Source organism: Canis lupus, chromosome 8 (assembly GCF_003254725.2).
Source record: "Canis lupus dingo isolate Sandy chromosome 8, ASM325472v2, whole genome shotgun sequence".
Taxonomy (NCBI): Eukaryota; Metazoa; Chordata; class Mammalia; order Carnivora; family Canidae; genus Canis; species Canis lupus.
This window is the reverse complement of record NC_064250.1, coordinates 27,145,008-27,162,988: the sequence shown is the minus strand read 5'-3', so window position 1 is coordinate 27,162,988 and position 17,981 is coordinate 27,145,008.

The window sequence follows — 17,981 nt, the reverse complement described above, 5'->3', positions numbered from 1 at the left end:
TGATACATAGGGATCCCTGGGTGGCTCAGCGGTTTGGCGCCTGCCTTTGGCCCAGGGCGCGATCCTGGAGTCCCGGGATCAAGTCCCACATTAGGCTCCCGGCATGGAGCCTGCTTCTCCCTCCTCCTATGTCTCTGCCTCTCTCTCTCTCTTTCTCTCTCTGTCTATCATAAATAAATAAATAAATCTTTAAAAAAAACACAAAGTTGATACATATTTTAGAAGAATATTCCAAAAAATTTTTTTCAAACACTATAAAGTAAAAACTACCCCAAATCCTAATACCCAGTAGGAGCCACTGTTAATATTTTGGCGAAATCTCTTCCAGATCTAATTTTATGCTTACATATGTACATATATGCACACATGCAGTCACACAATTTTATGTAAAGGACAGTATATGCATACATGTGCATACACATGTACACACACATATATATGGTTTGTTTAGTAATTCTCCTGTGTAACAAATGTCACATTATTTTCCTTAACTAGTGTAAATCTAACTTCAAATTCCTCAATCTGTCATAATTGGATGGTCTGCCTCCTTTTTAAAATTGTACAAGAGGGATCCCTGGATGGCGCAGCGGTTTGGCGCCTGCCTTTGGCCCAGGGCGCGATCCTGGAGACCTGGGACCGAATCCCACATCGGGCTCCCGGTGCATGGAGCCTGCTTCTCCCTCTGCCTGTGTCTCTGCCTCTCTCTCTCTCTCTCTGTGAGTATCATAAAAAAAAAAAAAATTAAAAATTAAAAAAAAATTTAAATAAATAAATAAATAAAATCTTTAAAAAATAAAATAAAATAAAATAAAATTGTACAAGAAAGAGTCCCATCTACTAACCTTTAGGCCACTACCCTCCATTACCCCCATTTATTATAGAATTTCACACTAGCTGGAATCATCTTCTTGACAACTATTCCAGTTATATTCTTAGTGACTTTTATGAATTTTATGAATTTCCATATAAATGACAAGAGTCCAAGGAAGGTAAAGAGGGTAGGCAGCAATTCTCTTGAGAAGCTGGGCTATGAAAGGGAGGAGAGAGAGTAAGAGGTAGATATGGCCTACAGAGAAGAACTGTTTCAAGTTAGGAGATACTTAGGTATCAAACTAGAGTCTAATGGAAATCAGACAAGAGAGTACAAAAGGAGGGAATAACAGATAAATTAGTCATGATAAAGGGACAAAAGGGGTTTAGAGGTATGTCCAGGGTAGAGGTTTAGAGAAGGAGCACAGAATCTGAGCTAGGTGAAGAGAGCAGTGGCGACAGGAGTTGGATGTGGGTAAATGGTTGACATATATCAAAAAGAAGTAGAGTCAGAGTTTTGGGATAAAGGCTTTTTGAAGGGAGGAAGCTAAAATAAATGAATAGAAATGTACAAAATGATGCTCCAAGAGTGGGATGTTAAAAGAATTTCTGAGTTAATACACATAAGGGTCATAATGTGGGGAGAGGAAAAGATCAAGAGAAATGAAGAGATCAAGGATCTGAAAGGTCAATGTTTGCTTTCCATCAGACGTCTGTTCCCATCATTTCACCAAAACTGCACTTGTCAAGGTCACTCTTCTAGTTGCCCCATTCCAACCTGTTCTTGACATAGCCTCCAAAAGTAGTCCTTCCAAAACAGAACTGTAGACCATGCTAAAACAAAATTGAACATCACACTCTTGTTTAAAGTCTTCCAGTGTCTCTCCATATCCTCAAGCTCAAGTCCCCATTCTTTAACATGGCTTACATCAAGCCCTCATGCTCAGAACTTAACTTCTCACCTTGGTAACTGGCCCCCACCATGTCCCACAATTAAGCCATACTAAGCTTTGGTCAACTTCCCAAAGGACAAGGCTGTCTCTTACTATTCTATGTCTGTGTATTGAGTAGGGAGGGAAAGGCAGAACAAATAGTTGCCTCTAATTAACCATTCTTGCCTCTTCCTTAAAGTAAGAATGTTGAAATTAAACCATGCATGGAATTATCCAAATTTGAGACTACATTCCCTAGCCTCTTCTGTAGCTGGGTATGGCCATATGACTAAGTTTTGGCCACTGATATGTAAGAAGTCTGAGAAAATGTCTTAAAGGGGATGAGATATACCTTTCTTTGTTCCTACTATCTGGAGTAAAGATGATGACTGGAGATCTAGCAGCTATTTTGGACCACAAAGGTGAGGGCCTCATCCTATAGAGGGAAGAGCAGATTGCTGCAAAGGGCTGATATCTCTGACAAGTTCATGTAGGTGTCATATGAGGCATGAATTGAATCCATTTGCAGTGGAATATTATTTAGCCATAAAAAGAAGGAAATCTTGCCATTTGTGACAATATGGATTGTTTGAGGGCATTATGCTAAGTGAAATAAGTCAGAGAAAGATAAATAACATATGATTTCATTTATATGTGGAATTAAAAACAAAACAAAACAAAAAAAAAAACACAAGCTCATAGATACAGAGAACAGATTGGTGGTTTCCAGAAGCAAGGGGTGGGGAGGAAGACGACATGGATATAGGGGTCAAAAGGAACAAACTTCCAGTGATAAAATATGTAACTCATGGGAATGCAATTACAGCATGGTAACTATAATTAACAATACAGCATTACACATTTGAAATTTGCTAAGAGAGTAGATCTTAAAGGTTCTCATCACAAAAAGCAAAGTTTATAACTATATATGGTGATGGACAGTAAGTTGACTTATAAGTGGAGATCATTTCAAATGTATACAAATAACAAATTGTTTATGTTGTATACCTAAAACTAATATGATGTTATGTCAATTTTATTTCAATAACAAATAAAGTAGTGAAGACTCCAAAAAGTTTTGTTTATAAGGTTATATTGATCCATATTAAACATATTGGAAATTAAGACTAAGAAATCTATAAAATACTTTTACATAAAAAGAATAAGCTTTTGTTTAAACCACTGTTAATTTAGATTTTACAGTCACATGTAGCCAAACCTAATCCCAATGGAGATCAGGAGGTAGTTGGATATTGAGATGGCATGGTATGATCTTGAACTTCTAATTTGAGCCTAGAGAAGATGTAAGATGCATGACAATCTGTGAAAGATGGAGAAGATCAAGAAAGACTCTAATTCTATAGTAACTTTCCTAGAGAGAGCAGGGTAAATTTTATTTTAAAGGTGATCTATCTACTAGGTAAAGACAAAAGTAGAATTCTGAGAGAGAAAAACAGCAGGCTGCAGTGTTGGAACCTCATTAAGTGCAGCAGTTTTATTTGTACATGGATATCCAATGTGACAGTCACTAGATTCTACTTTTCAAGTAACTTGCCTACACTCTGGCCCTTAAATAAGATTGTCTTAGTCTTGTCAATCGGAGAAGGTCAAACATTATATGGTCTCATTCATTTGGGGAATATAATAAATAGTGAAAGGGAATAAAGGGGAAAGGAGAGAAAATGAGTGGGAAATATCAGTGAGGGGGACAGAACATGAGAGATAACTCTGGGAAACGAATAAAGTAAGATGGGGGAAAGGGAGGTGGGCGGGGGTTGGGGTGACTGGGTGATGGGCACTGATGGGGACACTTGGCGGGATGAGCACTGGGTGTTACGCTATATGTTGGCAAATTGAACTCCAATAAAAAAAATTAAAATTAAATTTAAAAAAAGACTGTCTGAGTCTCATTGAACAAAAGGTAGAACTAGAAAATCATCCATATGGTATTAGAATGGTGGCCTTCTGATACTAGACCTTTGTATATTCTTACTTGATTATAGTTCTATTTTTTGTACAATTTTTTTAAACCTGAGATCAAGGAAAATCTGTTTCAACCATTCAAGATTTAAAGAATTTTTCTCTTTCTTTGAAAGCATTTGCATTTGTACTTTCAGATTTTGAGAGTTTGTGATTCTTTTTTACCCCTCTTTCTCTCCAAGATTCCATGCCATATAATCTTGCTTTCCGAATTTTGTGAAATACGCTTTTTACAGTCTTGGCAATAAATATGACCATGTCCAATTTTTCTCTCCTTAACTATTAGAATTCTGTTTCTAACATCAGTCAGTTTTCCTGATTCCTATCACTGGATTTTGCCAACAATTCCTCTTTATTGCTTGTAATTAAATATAGAGCAGTGATTCCCCTACTTGTTATTTCTGTCTTCTTGGTGATTTTAACCCTCAGTGAGTATATATTTTTTTTTTTTGGTCATCTAACATGGACCAAATACTATCAATATCATTACATTGTTTTTATTTTTAGAGGACATTGTGACATAAATATTTATATATTATTTCAGATGAAAAAAATGAAGATTCAGAGAAATAAAGTAACAAGTAATATTTTACTTATTTGATCTTATGTACAATATATTATTCTAGAAGCTAGAAATATGTAGATGAAAAAGACACAAAGTCCTTGGGATTTTTTTAACATTGTAGGAAAGAGGCAATCTGGCCGAAGACAGTTTCGCCCAAACTGAACATACTGAGAGCAGAAGGTGGGTAGTCCAGAAAGTAATATTGGAATATATCAGAAGACTTCATGTTACCTGACAAAACAGATGTCTGCTATAAATTTGATGATTGGAATTAATAAGGAATACAAACTAAGGGCACATTGGAGTGAGGAACATAGAGTCTAGAATATCAGAAAGTGTTACCAGAGTAAGGACAAAATCAGGAATTTCTAAAACTTAGTATACTTTGGTACTACTGTTTTGATTCACACTAACACTGTGATTTTCTCTACCCCATACTCTCAATGTTGGAGGGATGAAAGGCAGTTTCATGTAAAGGTTTCCTCAATCCTTGATGAAGCAATAAAAATGGAATTTTATCCAAGTTTGACCCTTCCATATACATCTTTTTAATATTATGTACAATGCAAATAGCAAAACATGATGGTTATCTCAATGAAAACCACTTATGTGACTCTGAGTATCCAAAACTGCTTTTTTCATAAAACACCATTATTACCTAAAAGAATGATGGGCATAAATAGTAAAACAACAATTCAATTAAAAAATGGGTTAAGTACCCAGAATAGGCATTTTTCCAAAGAAAACATTCAAATGGTTCACAGTTAAATGAAACAGCACTCAACGTTACTAATCACCAGGGAATGCAAATCAAAACCACAGCAGACATGATGTCAACAACAATTTACAACAAAAACTCTCAATAAAACAAGTACAGAGAGAATATACCACAACTTGGTGAAGGCCGCAGATAACAAGTTCACAGTTAACATCACATTCAATGGTGAAAAGCTGCAAGCTCGTCCTCTAAGATTAGGAACAAGACAAGGATGCCACTTTTACTCAACATAGTATTGGAAGTCCTAGCCAGAGAAATTAGGCAAAAATAAGAAACAAATAAGAAAAAAAAAAAACAAAAAACATAAAAGGCACCCAAATTGAAAGGAAGGTATTAGCAGAGAACATGATATAGAAAATCCTAAGTATTACACAAAAAACTTACAACTAACAAATAAATTTAGAAAAGTTCCAGGATACAAAATCAATACACAAAAAATCTATTGGTTTCTCTACACTAATAACAGACTTTAAGCGAAATTAAGAAAACAATCCCAAATATATAAAAAACAGTAAAATATCTAGAAATAAACTTAACCAAGGAGGTGAATGGTCTGTACACTGAAAACTGAAGGACACTGATTTAAAAAAATTGAATACCAGACAAATAAGTAAAAGGAGATTCCATGCTGGTAGATTGGAAGAATATAATTAAAATGTCTGTACTACCCAAAGCAATCTATAAATTCAGTGCAATCCCTATCAAAATCCCAATGACATTTTACACAGAAATAAGACAAACAATCCCAAAATCTATATGAATCCAAAAAGACCCCAAATAATCAAAGCCATCTTGAGAAAGAACAACACAGCTGGAAGCATCATGCTCCCTGATTTCAAACTATATTACAAAGCTAATCAATACAATATGGTATTGGCATAAAAACAAACACTTGGATCAATGGAACAGAACAAGAGTCCAGAAATAAATCCACACATATATCACCAATTAGTTTATAACTATAGAGTCAAGAATATTGTCTCTTCAATAAATGGTGCTAGGAAAATGGAAAGCCACATGCAAAAGAATGAAATGGGACTACTACCCTACACCATATGCAAAAATCAACTCAAAATGGATTTAAAATGGGAACATAAGATCAAAAAATTCCTAGAAGTTAATGGGTGGTAAGCTCCTTGACATCGCTCTTGGTGATGATTTTTTGGATAGGATAACAGAAGCAAAAGCAAGAAAAGTAAAAATAAACAAGTGGGATTACATCAAACTAAAAAACTTCTGCACAGCAAAGGAAATCATCAACAAAATGAAAAGGCAACCTAATAAAGAGAAAAATAATTGCAAATGATTTATCTGATAAGAGGCTAAGATCTTAAATATATAAACAACCCCTATAACTCAATAGCAAAAACTAAAGCTCCAATTTAAAAACGAGAACTCTGTATTTTTCATTTTTTTTTTTACAAGAACATGTTATTGGATTTCTGCAGCCAGAACTTGTTTTTCTTCCTTCCTTTTAGAGATCTAGTGGTAGAAGAGAAAACTAGAAAGACAACCAAAATTACTAAGATTTTGGGAGTTCTGTTGCATGAGGATTGAATCAAATTAATTGACATCCCACATTTTATGTGGCAAGGGTTAAGTGAAATGTCAGTAATACTAGTTGCAGTATATCAAATGACTACTAATTGCCAGACACGAAATAAAGGTAAGTAAATGATTTAATTGAGATTCCAAAAATAAATAAATACATTCCAAAAATAAATAAATACCTAAAATTAAAATAAAAACCGGCAAAAGATCTTAATAGACATTTTTGCAAAGAAGACATTGGACAGCCAATAGGTACAGGGAAAGGTGATATTCATATAATTAATCATTAGGGAAATGCAAGTCAAAATCACAATATCACCTTACACCTATTAGAATACATACAACGCACACATGTGCACAACACCCACACATGAATATTATACAGCCATAAGAATGAAATGTTGTTACCTGTGACAACATGGGTAGATCTTGAGGTCATTGTGCTGAGTGAAGTGAGTCAGAGAAAGACATGTTGTATTTTCTCTCTTACATACAGAATCTTAGTGGAGGTGGGGGGCTCATATATATTGAGAACAGATGGGTAATTGCAAGAGACACAGGGGGGTGAGGGTCAGTTTAATAGAACAGCTATCATCAAAAAGACAATAGAAAAGGTTTGCAAGGATATAGAGAAAAGGGAACCCTGTGCACTGTTGGTGAGAACATCAATTGGTTCAGTCACTTTGAAAAACAATACAGAAGTTCCTCAAAAAAATTAAAACTAGATGGAATGGAAAGACCAAACACAGGAGTTAGAAGAGTAAGAGGCAGAAAATCAGTAAAATCAATTCAAGCATATTTACAACAATCAGTCAAAGGATTCACAAAGGGAAAGGATGTGAAATATGACACCATATACCTAAAACATGGAGGAGGGAAGGAAAAATGTAGTGCTTTTGTATATCAATGTAAATATACAGAAAGATATATAAATATATATATATATAAATGTACATACATATAATTTTGAGACGGGGGGGTGTGAGGGCAGAAGGGCAGAGGGAGAGAAGAATCTTAAGCAGGCTCCACACCAAGCATGGAGCCTGACACAGGGCTCAATCTCATGACCCTGAGATCATGACCGGAGCCAAAATCAAGAATCTGATGCCTAACCAGTGAGCCACTCAGGTGTCCCTATACTAAACATTTTTTTTTTTGTTTTCATTTAAACTCTACTTAGTTAACACATATGGTAATAATTGGTTTCAGGTATAAAATTGGTAATTCACGGGCAGCCCAGGTGGCTCAGCGGTTTAGCGCCGCCTTCAGTCCAGGTCGTGATCCTGGAGACCTGGGATCGAGTCCCGTGTCGGGCTTCCTGCATGAAGCCTGCTTCTCCTTCTGCCTGTGTCTCTGCCTCTCTCTCTGTGTGTCTCTCATGAATAAATAAATAAAATCTTAAAAAAAATTGGTGATTCATCACTTACATATAATACCCAGTATGTATCACAAGTGCCCTCAACACCCATCACCAATATAGCCCATCTCCTCACTACCTCCCGCCAAGTAACCCTCAGTTTATTCTTTATAGTTAAGAGCCTCTTATGGTTTGCTTCTCCCTCTCTTTTTTCCCCCTTCCCCTATGTTCATCTGTTTTGTTTCTTAAATTCCACATGAGTGAAATCATATGGTATTTGTCTTTCTCTGAGTTATTTTGCTTAGCATAATAAACTCTAGCTCCATCCACGTCATTGCAAAAAGCAAGATTTCATTCTTTTTTGATAGTTGAGTAATATTCCACTCTATATATACCACATCTTCTTTATTCATTCATCAGCCAATGGATATTTGGACTCTTTCCATAATTTAGCTATTGTTGATAATGCTGCTATAAACATGAGCCCATTTGAATTAGTATTTTTGTTTCCTTTGAGTAAATACCCAGTAGTGCAACTGCTGGGTTGTAGGGTAGTTCTATGTTTAACTTTCTGAGGAACCTCCATACTCTTCCAGAGTGGCCACACCAGTTTGCATTCCCACCAACAGTGTAGGATGGTTCCTCTTTATATCCTCACCAATATCTGTTGTTTCCTGTGTTAATTTTAGCTATTCTAACAGGTGTGTGGTGGCATCTCATTGTGGTTTTGATTTGTATTTCCCTGACAATGAGTGATGTTGAGCATCTTTTCATGTGTCTGTCAGCCATCTGGATGTCTTCTCTAGAAAAATATCTAATCATGTCTTCTGTCCATTTCTTAACTGGATTATTTGTTTTTGAGGAGTTGACTTTGATAAATTTTTATAAAGTTTGGATACTAACCCTTTATCAGATATGTCATTTGCATATATCTTCTCTCATTACATTGGTTGCCTTTTAGTTTTGTTGATTGTTTTCTTTGCTGTGCAGAAGCTTTTTATCTTGATAAAGTCCCAATCTTTCATTTTTGCTTTTGTTTCTCTTGCCTCTGGAGACATGACTAGTAAGAAGTTGCTCCAGCCAAGGTCAAAGAGGTTGCTGCCTGTGTTCTCTAGGATTTTGATGGTTTCCTGTCTCACATTTAAGGTCTTTCGTCTATTTTGATTTATAGTATGATATAATGAAGTGATCCAGTTTAATTTTCTGCATGTTGCTGTCTAGTTTTCTCAACATCATTTGTTGAAGAGACTATCTTTTTTTCTATTTCTATATTCTTTCATGTTTTGTCAAAGATTAGTTTATCAGACATTTGTGGGTCATTTCTGGGTTTTCTTTTCTGTTTCATTGATCGATGTGTACTTTTTATGCCAGTACCGTACTGTCTTGATGATTACCACTTTGTAATACAGCTTGAAGTCTGGAATTGTGATACCTCCATCTTTGCTTTTCTTTTTCAGGATTGCGTTGGCTATTCTTGGTCCTTTGTGCTTCCACACAAATTTTAAGATGGTTTGTTCTAGCTCTGTGAAAAATACTGGTGGTATTTTGATAGGGATTGCTTTAAATGTGTGCAAAGCTTTGGATAGTATAGACATTTTAACAATATTTCTTCTTCCAACCCATAAGCATGGAATGTTTTTCCTTTTCTTTGTGTCTTCTTCAATTTCCTTCATAAGTGTTCTATAGCTTTCAGAACATAGATCTTTTACCTCTTTGGTTAGTCTTATTCCTAGGTATCTTGTGGCTTTCAATGCAACTGTAAATGGGAACAATTCCTTGATTTCTCATTCTGCTGCTTCATTATTGGTTGTATAGAAATACAATGGATTTCTTTACAATGATTTTATCTCCTGAAACTTTGCTAAATTCGTGTTTAAGTTCCAGTAATCTTTTGGTGGAGTCTTTCAGGTTTTCTACATAGACTATCATGTCATCTGCAAATAGTGAAGTTTGACTTCATCCTTGACAATTTGGATGCCTTTTATTTCTGTCGTCTGATTGTTGAAGCTAAAACTTCCAGTGCATTAAACAGTAATGGTAAGAGTGGCCATCCCTAACTTATTCCTGACCATAGAGGAAAAGTTCTGTTTCTCCCCATTGAGGCTGATATTAGCTGTGGATCTTCTGGATATGGCCTTTATGATATTGAGGTATGTTCCCTTTATCCATACTTTGTTGAAGGTTTTTATCAAGAATGAATGCTATATTCTGTCAAATGCTTTTTCTGCATTCCTATTAAAAGGATCATATGGCTCTTATCCTTTCTTTTATTAATTAGGTAGATCATGTTGATTTGCAAATATTAAACCCCCCTGCAGAATAAATCCCACTTGATGGCAGTGGCTCATTCTTTTAATGTACTGTTGAATTTGATTTGCTAGTATTTTACTGAGAATTTTTGCATTCATGTTCATCAGAGATATTGGCCTATAATTCTCCTTTTTTTTTTAATTCTCCTTTTTAGTGATGTCTTTGTCTGGTTTTGGCATCAAGGTAATACTGGCCTTGTGGAATGGATTTGGAAGTTTTCCATTCTTTCTTTCTTTCTTTTTTTATTTTTTAGAGTTTGAGAAGAATAGGTATTAATTCTTTAAATGTCTGGTAGAATTCCCCTGGGAAGCCATTTAGCCCTGGACTTTTGTTGATTGCTTTGTTGGCTATGGGTCTGTTCAAATCTTCTATTTCTTCCTGTTTCAATTTGGGTAGTTTCTATGTTTCTAGGAATTTGCCCATTTATTCCAGATTGCCCAGTTTGTTGGCATATAATTTTTCATAATATTCTCTTATAATTGTATTTCTGTGACATTGGTTATGCCCTCTCCTCTTTTATTTGTGGTTTTATTTGGCTTCTTTCTCTTTTCTTTTCTTTTTTTTAAAGATTTTATTTATTTATTCATAGAGACACAGAGAGAGAGAGAGACAGAGAGAGACAGAGAGACAGAGAGAGGCAGAGACACAGGCACAAGGAGAAGCAGGCACTATGCAGAGAGCCCAATGTGGGACTCATCCAGGGTCTCCAGGATCACGCCCTGGGCTGTAGGCGGCGCTAAACCGCGGCGCCACCGGGGCTGCCCTCTCTTTTCTTTTTGAGAAGTCTGATAGGGGTTTATCAATTTTATTAATTCTTTCAAAGAACCACCTCTTAGTTTCATTGATCTATTCTAAAGGGTTTGTTTACATATTGTTTATTTCTGCTCGAATCTTTATTATTTCCCTTCTTCTGCTGGCTTTAGGCTTCTTTTGCTGTTCCTTTTCTAGTTCCTTTAGGGGTAAGGTTAGGTTATGTATTTGAGACTTTCCTTGCTTCTTGAGGTAGGCCTGTATTGCTATATACTTGCCTCTTATGATTGCCTTTGCTGCATCCTAGAGATTTTGGACCATCCTGTTTTCATTTTTGATTTCATGTATTTTTTAATTTCTTCCTTAATTTCCTGGTTAACCCAATCATTATTTAGTAGGATGTTATTTAACCTCCATGTATTTGCAGTCTTTCCAAATTTTTTCTTGTGGTTGATGCCAAGTTTCATAACATTGTGGTCTGAAAATATGCATGGTATGATATCAATCTTTTTGTACTCATTTAGGCCTGATTTGTGACCTGGTATGTGATCTATTCTAGAACATTCTTCCGCTTTAGGGTGAAATATTCTGATTATGTCTGTTCAGTCCATTTGGTCCAATCTGTCATTCACAGCCATTGTTTCCTCGTTGGTTTTCTGCTTTGAGCATCTGTCCATTGCTTGAAGTGGGGTGTTAAAATTCCCTACTATTATTGTATTATTAACAAACACAAGGAAACTCATTGATAATTGATTTACATGTTTGGGTGTTCCCAAATTGGGGGCATAAATATTTACAATTATTAGATCTTTTTGTTGGATAGGACCCTTAATTATGATATAGTACCCTTCTTCATCTCTTGTTGTAGTCTTTGGTTTAATATCTAGTTTGTCTGATATAGGTATGGCTATTCTGGTTTTCCTTTGATGTCCATTAGCATGATTTTAAATCTGGAGGTGTCTTTAGGTCTAAAACAAGTCTCTTTTAAGCAGCAAATGGATGGGTCTTTTTGTTGTTGTTGTTTTAATCTATTCTGATACCCTGTATCTTCTGGTTGGAGCATTTAGTCCATTTATATTCAGAGTAATTATTGAAAGATAATAATTTTGTGCTATTGTATTACCTGTAAAGTCACTGTTTCTGGAGATTTTCTCTGTTCCTTTCTAATCTTTGTTGCTTTTGGTCTTTTTTTTCCCCCCCACTTAAAGGGTCCTCTTTAATATTTCTTGCAGGGCTAGTTTAGTGGTTACAAAGCCCTTTATTTTTTGTTTGGGAAGCTCTTTATCTCTCCATCCATTCTGAATGATAGCCTTGCTGGATGAAGTATTTTTGGCTGCATATTTTCCCCTTTAGCATGTTGAAGGTATCATGCCAATTCTTTCTGTCCTGCCAGGTTTCTGCTAACCCGATTTGTCTTCCCTTGTCAATTAGGGATTTCTTTTTCCTTGCTGCTTTCAGGATTCTTTCCTTATGTCCTTATTTTGCAACCTGTAGTACCATGTGTCTTTGTGTTGGCTGGCTTTTGTTGAATCTGGTGAGAGTTCTCTGTGTTTTCTGGATTAGATGACCAATTCCTTCCCCAGTTTAGGGTAGTTTTCAGCTATAACTTGCTCAAATAAACCTTCTGCCCCCTTTCCCCTCTCTTCTTCTTCTGGGACTCCTATGATACAAATGTTATTACATTTTATGGGGTTGTTGAGTTCCCTAAGTCTACATTCATGATCCAATACTTTTCTTTCCCTCTTCTTTTCACCTTCCCTAATTTTCTATAATATTATCTTCTGTATCACTGATTTGTTCCTCTGATTCATCCATCCTCATTATCATTGCATCCAGTTTTGTATCTCAGTTATAACATTTTTTATTGTCACCTTACTAGTTTTTAGCTCTTTTATCTCTGCAGAAAAGGATTCTCTAGTGTTTTCTATGCTTTTCTCAAGCCCAGCTAGTATCCTTAGGATTTTGGTTTTTTTTTTGGGGGGGGGGGTAAAGAAGGAGAGGGAGAGAGAGAATCTTAAGGAGGCTCCATGCTCAGTTTGGAGTCTGATGTGGGGTTCGATCTCACAACCCTAAGACCATGATCTGAACCGAAATCAAGAGTCAGACACTCAACCAACTGAGGCTGCCAGGTGCCACTGATTGTTTTAAATTTTGTTTCAGGCATATTATGTATCTGTTTTGTTAGTTCCCTGGCCATGACCTCTTCCTGTTCTTTCTTTTGGGGTGAATTCCTCCATCTTGTCAATTTGTCTAGGTCATGTTATTTGTGTGTTAGGAAAGCTTGTTATATTTCCTGCTTCTAAGAGTAAGGGCTATAATTAGCAAGAGGTCCTATACTGTCCAGGACCTGGTGCTTCAGGAAGTGTTTCAGACTATGCATTCTGCTGTTCTGCTTTGGTTGCTCTTTCCCTCGGGTCAGTCCTCTGCAGAGTTTCTCCTTGCCTACAGTAGGGAATGTTTGGACTTTGTCCATAGTGTCGCAAGTTTTAACTAGGTGTGTTTTGGTCTGCTTGTTAAGAGGCTAGATCGTATTTCCCCTAGAGCTAAAGTTTTGCAGCACTCTATGAGTAGTAGACCTAGTGTGCAGGAGGAGTTTCTAGGGAACAGGCCTGCTGTGGTGGTCCTTAAACTAACTTGCCCTAGTAAAGATACACCTGCAGGGTATGGGAGTTGGGAAGAATGAAGATGCTTGGTGTAATTGGCTTCTGGAAGTGCTATGTTGCTCACTGGTCTGTCAGTGTTGATGAGGGTAGGGGAGAATGGCATCACCCCACTCTCACAACCCCTCCAAGTGGGGAGTTCACACTCTCCACTGTTCAGGAATCCCTCATAGAAGAGCAAACAATCTCCCCTCTTGTGTCCCTGGCCTCTGTCAGATCCCTTCCTTCATCCTGTCTATGTCCAAGCCGTCTGCCTGCCAGGCAGTACAGTACTCCTGTGCTTTATCTCAGGCGCATGGCCTGAGATAAAATCAAAACTCCAGATTTTAGGGACCTGGTACAGGGTGGACCCATGTTGATCCTCTGGGGTAGGGTCTTGCCATGCTACAGCTGGTGCCAGCTGGTCCTAGGAAAGCAGTTGTACAATCATGCAGCAGCTTAGAGTTTATGGTACAGCACAGCAAAAAGGAGGCACCAAGGTTTGCTACCCTTAGCAGGTATCTCTGTTTCTATACTAATGAACACAGCAGCATGCTGGCACCCACCAGCTCTTTGGTCCCCTGAGAGGCCTCATCATCTCTCCTGAACGCACTCCAAGAAGGTGAACTGCCTCTCCCAGTGCTACCCAGGGGATCTTCAAACCACACTGCCTGCTCCTGGGCCTCTTCCCTCCTTCCCTACAGGAGCATCACTATGCCTACCAGTCTCCACTCAGTGGTGCAGACTTCTAAAACTTCAGACTTTAGGCTCCACTGCTGGTATAACCTTGTGAAAATCAGCTGCTCTAATTTTCCCAGTCAATGGTTTTGTGCAATCCTCTGTACACTCCTTTCTATTTATCTCTCTCTCTCCTCTCCCTGATATCAAGGCTCCCTCCCCTCTGCAGCATCCAGAATTCTTTTCTGCCTAGAAGCACATCTCCATGCCTACTACCTACTATAATGTGGCTTCTTTACTTCCTCTATTTCTGCAGTTTGTTATTTCAGCATTCAGATTGATTTCTTGGGTGTTCAGAATGATTTGATACTTCTCTAGCTGTGTTTTAGGGATGAGTCGAGCCTAGGGTCTCCCTATGCTCTGCCATCTTAATTCCTCCTATTTAGTGATTTTTGAATGGGTTCAAACTTAAGCAACCATCAACTTAATAGAGACTGATACATGCTATATATAAGATAAGATGCTATATATAAACCTAACTGTAAGTACAAAAATTTGTAATAGATATGCAAAAAATAAAGAGAATGGAATTCAAGTATATCACTAAAAAGATACATCAAGCTACAAGAAAAAAGAACAAGAGAAGAAAGGGACAGAGAAGAACTATAAAAAAATCACTAAAACAAGTAACAAAATGGCAATAAGTACATACCTATCAATAATTACTTTGAATATAAATGGACTAAATGTTCCAATCAAAAGACAGCACAGCATGATGGAATGGATAAAAAAAATAAGAACTATCTATATGCTCCCTATGAGATATGTACTTTGGATGTAAAGACACATGCAGGTTGAAAGTGAAGAGATGGAAAACATTCATCATGCAAATGGAAGTGAAAAGAAAGGTGTGGTAGCAGTACTTAATATTGACATCAGACAAAATGGACAAAGTCCATAAAAAGAGACAAAGAAAGAGACTACATAATCATAAGGGGAACAATCCAAAGAAGATATAAACAATTGTAAATATGCAGCACTCAATGTGAGAGCACCCAAATACTTAAAGCAACTATTAACAAAGGAAGTAACCATTAGTAATCCAATAATAGTATGGGACTACAACCCCTCATTTACATCAATGGATAGATCATCTAAACAGAAAATCAACAAAGAGATGGGCTTTGAATGACATATTGGACCAGATGGATCTAACAGATATATTCTCCTAAACAGCAGAATACACATTTTGTTCAAGTGCATACAGAACATTGTCTAAAATAGATCACGTTAGGCCACAAGATAAATCTTGATAAATTAAAAAAGATTAAAGGCATACTATGCATCTTATCCAACCACAATACTTTGAAACTAGAAATCAACCAAGAGAAAAAAATCTGGAAAGAGCACAAATACATGGATGAAATAACATGTTATTAAACAATGAATGATTTGACCATGAAATCACAGAGAAAAAAAATGCATAGAGGCAAATGAAAATGAAAACAGTGGTCCAAGATCTCTGGAAAGCAGCAGAAGCTGTTCTAAGAGAGAAGTTTAAAGCAGTTCAGGCCTAAATCAAGAAGAAAAATCTCAAATAAACAACATAACCATACATTTAAAGGAGCTAGAAAAAGAAGACCGAGCAAAACCCAAGCCCAGAAGGCAGGACAAAAATCAAGATTAGGATAGAAATAAACAATAAAGAAACTAAAAAAACAAACAAAACCCCCAAAGAACGATAAAAGAAACCAGGAGTTGGTTCTTTGAAAAGATCAATAGAATTGATAAATCTTTAGCCAGATTCTTCAGAGACAGAGAGCAGAGACTCAAAATCAGAAATGAAAGAAGAGAAATAATAACTGACACCTTGGCAATATAAAGGATTATATGAGAATATTATAGAAAATAATAGGCCAACAAACTGGACAACCTAGAATAAACTGGAGCACCTGGTGGCTCAGTTGGTTAAGTGTCCACTTTCAGCTTAGGTCATGATCTCGGGGTGCTGGGATTGAGCCCTGGATTGGGCTGCCTGCTCACAGAGAAGTCTGCTTCTCTCTTCCTCTGAACTATCCCCCGCCCCCGCTCATGCTCTCTCTTACTTTCTCTCTCAAATAAATAAATAAATAAATAAACAAATAAAATATTTTTAAAAATATTCCTAGAAACCTATAACCTCCCAAAACTGAATCAGGAAGAAACAGAAAATTTGAACAGCAGTGAAATTGAATTAGTAATCAAAAAACTCCCAACAAACAAAAGTCCAGGATCAGAGAGATTCACAGGTGAATTCTACCAAGCAAGAAGAGTTAATACCTATTCTTCTCAAACTATTCCAAAAAATGGTAGGGGAAGGAAAGCTTCCAATTCATTCTATGAGGCCAACATTACCCTGACACCAAGACCAGATAAAGTCACTACAAGAAAGGAAACTACAGGCCAACATTTCTGATGAACATGGATACAAAAATCCTCAACAAAATATTAGCAAGTCAAATCCAACAATTTAAAACATCATTTACCATGATCAGCTGGGGTTTATTCCTGGGATGTAAGGGTGGTTCAATATTCACGAATCAATCAACATGATACATCACACCAACAAGAGAAAGGATAAAAACCGTACAATCATTTCAACAGATGCAGAAAAAGTATTTGACAAAGTACAACAACGATTAGTAATAAAACTCTCAACAGAATGCAGTTAGAGGGAACATACCTCAACATAATAAAAACCATATATGAAAAACCATAGCTAACATCATGCTCAATGATGAGAGCTTTTCAAAAAAACTGAGAGCTTTTTCCCTAAAATTAGGAAAAGACAAGGATATCCTCTCTCACTACTTTTATTCAACATATTTCAACATAGTACTGGAAGCCCTCACCACACCAATCAGACAAGAAAAAGAAATAAAAGGCATCCAGACTTTGATGAGGAAGAAGTAAAACTTTCACTATTTGCAGATGACACGATACCATACATGGAAAACCCTGAAGACTCCATAAAAAAACAAAACAAAACAAAATCTAGAACTGACAAATGAATTCAGTGAAGTCACAGGATACAAAAACCAATATACAAAAAACCTTTGCATTTCTATACAACAATATGAAACAGAAGAGAAATTAAGAAAACAGTCCCATTTGTAACTGCACCAAAGATAAAACACCTAGGAATAAACTTAACCAAGGAGGTGAAAGACCTGTACTCTGAAGGCTATAAAACATGGATGAAAGAAATTGAAGATGACACAACAAATGGAGAGATACTCCATCCTCATGCATTGAAAGAATAAATACTGTTAAAATATCCACAGTACCCAAAGCAATCTCTAGATTTAATATCATCTCCACAAAATACCAATAGCATTTTTCACAGAACTAGAACAAATAATCCTAAAATTTGTCTAGAACTACAAAAGACCCCAAATAGCCAAAGCAATCTTGGAAATGAAAAACAAAACTGGAGGTATCACAATCCCAGATTTCAAGATGTACTGCATAGCTGTAGTTATCAAAACAGTATGGTACTGGCACTAAAAAAACAGATATATAGATCAATGGAACAGAAAGCCCAGAAATAAATACACAATTATACAGTCAATTAATCTACCACAAAGGAGGC